Genomic DNA, 4,806 nt, shown 5'->3' on the forward strand with positions numbered 1-4,806 from the left:
TCCTTTGACAGTGCCTTGGAACTGTCCTGCCACTTCTGGGTATGTCATTTAGCTTACAGATTGGGGATTAAGGTTTACTTGAATTTGACTTGTCATCTTGGACCCAATTGCTTTTAATCAGTTTGTATTATGCCTTTGTGCTATTTCATTGTTTCAAAATTTGTGCCCTGCCCTCTTCCCTCCTGTTTCATGCTCTTTTCCTGAGCTCCATCCAGGCCCACAATGTTGCCTCTACAATCCTCTGGAGGGATAACCAGAAAATAGCTGGCTCTTGGAAGGAAAATACTGTATAATATCCAATCCCTCTAGATATTCAGGCCTTCATCTTCCATGTTTCCTACAACATGTGCAATATCAGCATCTCTCAGTGAACCTGCTAGGGTGGGGACAGGGAAACAATGCCTGCTAGAAGTCCATCTATTGGCATTCCTTCAAAGGCAATTGGGCTTCCAGAGATAATGTTTGCCACTTTGGGAGTTAGCCCTGCAGACCGTTTGGGCCCAAATCCTTACCACCCTTCTCCTAAAGTTACAAACATATCCCTGGATCAAATCTCCACTCCACTTTTATGGAACATCTGCTCTGTTGCCTCTTACCATTTTTTTCTTAAGCCAATTACTAACTCCTACAACCAGGACCCTGCCCCCTTGTAGGCAACATTGCCCCACCCAGCCTGTTATTAAATTAATGTCCCTAACAGGGCCAGATAACCCACTCCTTTGTCATTACTTCTGTTACTACTTAAAGTGGGTCTATGACAATGAAATGTTTACCTTTGGAGACACCCTAACCTGCTCTTATGGAGGGCTAGGGGAGGAAATCAGTGATTTACAATCCCTTAGAGCTGTAAGAGGAGAAGTTTCCCAGTCTCAGGGCACAGGCTTGGTTTGTTTTACATCATAATATCTATTCCCATCTGCAGTGAACAAACTGGCAATGAGTTAAAATGACAACCCTTTAATCAAGCCCAGCACTGGTCATGCTGGAGACCTTGGGGATGCCCAACTCCAGTCTAGGGGGTCTAAGGAGGTCAGCCTACCTTGACCTGCATAGGGATCTGGTCCTTGAAAAGTTGTTATGCCTCAACCTGCTCGGGGATCTCCCAGTCCAGGGGTCCCAGTAGGTCATCACGCCTTGACCTGCAGGGACCCAATTCTAGGGAGGCCAACCTGCCTTGACCTGCCAGGGGATTCAATCTCCAGGAGGCTGCCATGCTTCAGCTTGCATGAGGATATGCACCGTGACCTGGGAACTCCTGGTTCTCAGGTTGCAACACTACTGGGTAGGATAAGTCTCAAAAAGACTCACCCCTAAGGAAGTTCACCCATGGAAATAGTTCAATCATGGAAATGGAAGGAAGCCTATTACTTGTGAGACTGTGCCCAGTCTCAGCTATAACTCAGCAACCCAATGAGAACCCCATTGCCTTTTTGGAAAGGCTAAAAGAGGCCCTCCAAAAGTTTACCAATTTGTACTCAGACTCTTATGAGGGACAGGTTATTTTAAAGAAAAATTCTTGTCCCAATCCACATCAGACATCAGAATAAAGTTACAACAGTTACAGCAGCAGAACCCTGCTGCCTCTTTAGATGAGATGGTCCAGACAGCCACCAGTACCTTTTATAACAGAGAACAGGTGAGGGAGGCCAAGGCCCAGGAGAGGGAGAAAAGGGAAAAGACAAGCCATGCTAAGATGCTGGCCACCCTCCAGGGAAGCCCTATGGCAAACCCCGAGTCCTTGAAGGACAAAGAAGGAGGCAAATGCCTAATCTGTAGACAGGCGGGGCATTGGGCCAAAAAGTGTCCAAACCATGACAAGTGTCCTAAAACAGCTTGCTACAAATGCCATCAACTAGGACATTGGATGGCACTCTGTCTTGGGACCCAAGAGCCTCAAGGTCAAGTGCCAAGCCTCCCCTCGCAATGGTTCAACAGGACTGAAGTGGCCCACTCCAGCCAGCCAGCCGTCCTGTCACAGATCAGGGGCTGGAGCCAAGGGTGAAACTGAATGTGGCAGGTAGGTCTGAGATTTCTTGGTTGACACAGGGACTACCTACTCTGTCCTGACCTCCTACTCCAGAGCCTTCTCTTCCCAAACCTATACCATTTTGGGTGCTACAGGACAAACAATTACGAAAGATTCACCTGAGCACTTTGTTGCTAGGAGGGACAAATATTCTCCCACCAGTTCCTAGTGGTCCCTGACTGTCCTCCTCCCTTACTGGGAAGAAATCTCTCCCTGCCTTTGAAAGCTTGCAGCTATTGCAGTCCTGATAGAAGATGCTTTAAAACTCTCTTTTGGGGGCAAACTAACTATTTTTTACCAGCCACCAAGTGAAACAACTCCTAAGTAGGAGAGGCCATTTATGGATGTCTGAGCGAAGAACCCTCAGATATCAAGTAGTGCTGATGGAAAATCCAAACCTGACTATATCCTCTTGTGAGATTCTTAACCCAGCCACCCTCTTGCCTACCTCCGAGGGCTCTCTCCCCTTTCACTCTTGCCTAGAAACCTTGGACCACTGGACAAAACCCGAAGAGGGATTTTCAGAAGATCCTCTGACCAATCCTGAGGAAATCTGGTAAACTGATGGAAGCAGCTTTATCTTGGATGGAAAAAGAAGAGCTGGATATGCAGTAGTGTCCAATTTTGAGACCATAGAAGCTAAACCTTTGCCATCAGGCCAGAAAGCTGCAACATGCAGTGCCAGTTCAACAAGGATATATAAAACTACAGCCGACCACAGAAAATATCACTCTCTCTTAGATGGACACCACTATAAGGACTCTGAGGCCTGAGACTAGCAAGAGCAGGAGGCCCAATGCCCCTCACCATCCCAGTTCAGCAGGAAGTAGCCAGAAAGACCTCAACGCCCCTATTCCCAAAGAATTGGGCCTTCCATCTCTTGCGGGGGGCGGGGTGGGGGGATGTTAGGTAGTTAGAATAGGACAAAAGAGTCCAGAATGGCGGTGGCTAAAAGACAAGTAAGGGAAAAGCCCATGAAAATAGAACAAAGGAAGGTCCGAGGACCGGACTGAGGACTTCAGGTAGAACAAACAGCACTCCTGGCTAGCCCAATTTACATAAGGCAGACCCAGGGGAGGGAAAAAAAAAAAAAAAACCAAACAAAAATTCTGTTGCTTAAGATTACAGTGTATGAAATTCAAAATAAAAAATGCTACAGAGAGCATAAGCAACAGCAGAAGACTCTGTAAGGCTGAAGACAAGAGAATTAGATTACCCAGCCAGGGGACAAAAAAGAAAAAAAATTTTTTTGAAAGAATCTGTGTGGACAATGGGATAACATTCACAGGAACAACATTACTGGAGTCCCAGAAGAAGAAGAGAGGGAGAAAGGGACAGTGACTGTACTTAAAGAAATAATACCAGATAAGTTACACATCTGATGATATATATATATAAAAATATAAAGTTCATGTAGCTAATAGGTCACCTCTTGGAGTTCATTCAAAATAACTGTCTCCAATACACAGTGTTTATAATCAACACAAAGAGAGAATTTTAAAAGCATCAAGAGAAAAGCAAATGCTCACAAAAGAGAAATTACCTCAAGAATACCAGTGGACTTCTGAGAAGAAACCTGTCAAGCCAGGAGAGAAAGGGATGATATATTCAAACTGATGAAAGCAAACCTGCTAGCCAAGAATACTTTTTTCTTTTTTTTCAGGAAGCTTGTCTTTCAGAAATGAAGACAAGATAAAGACGTTCCCAAACAAACAACAATTGAGGGAGTTCACCAAAACAGGTTTGCCTTACAAGATTGCTGAAGGGAGTTCTTCAACCTAAATGAAGGATGTTAATTATTGTAGGAAAGAAGTGAAAATATACAACACACTTGTAAATGTAAACATGTAATCCAATTCAGAATACTCTAACACTGTAATATGGTGTGCTAACCAATTGACTCTAGTCTAAAGGAAGTATTAAAATAACTATAGAAAAAATATTTTGTTACTGGATATACAGTATAAAGAGAGGTAAATTCTGATATCAAATACAGGAAATATAGGACGGGATAAAAATGTAGAGCTTTAGTATGAGATTGATATTAATTTGTTATCAATATTATATAGACTGTTGTGTCTATGTGTGTTTTTCTTGCTCAGTCATGTCCAACTTTTTGCAACCCCAGGGACTGTAACCTGCCAGCCTCCCCTGTCCATGAATTCTCCAGGCAAGAATACTGGAATGCGTTGCCATTTCCTTCTCCAGGGATCCCAATCCAGGGATCAAACCTGGGTCTCCTGCATTGCAGGCAGACTCTTTAACTTTTGAACCACTAGTTGTGTCTACAAGATGTTTCATGTGAGCCTCATGGCAACAAAAATGTAAAAACCTACAGTAGATTCACAAAAAGTAAAGAGAAGGAATCAAAGCACGACATTATCCAAAATTATCAGTTCACAGTTCTAACCATTGTGCAGAAAAGTTGAGTTGACCCAGTCTCTTAAAACATCGTTCAATATCAGCAGAAGAGGACTTTCCTTACACAATGTGAAAGACTAATTAGGCTGTTTGTGTTTTTTTGAGCCAAAGAACTCTTTCTGCAGCTCATCTCCTTTATGTCATACAGACAGTGTGGCTGTACTTTTTTATTTTCAAATTTTCTTCCTGTGATATTCTTGGGTGGTTTTATTGAAAAACTGCCAAATGATAAATCATACGAATACCCTTTCTTCTCTGTTGGTCATGATTAAGACTTAATAAGAAGTCACATGTTAGTATGTTGTGGTTTGTCTTGTGTATCCTTAAAGATAGAGATTTGCAGAGTTCATTGTGACATG

The sequence above is a fragment of the Bison bison genome, unplaced genomic scaffold (assembly GCF_000754665.1).
Source record: "Bison bison bison isolate TAMUID 2011002044 unplaced genomic scaffold, Bison_UMD1.0 scf7180017864281, whole genome shotgun sequence".
Taxonomy (NCBI): domain Eukaryota; kingdom Metazoa; phylum Chordata; class Mammalia; order Artiodactyla; family Bovidae; genus Bison; species Bison bison.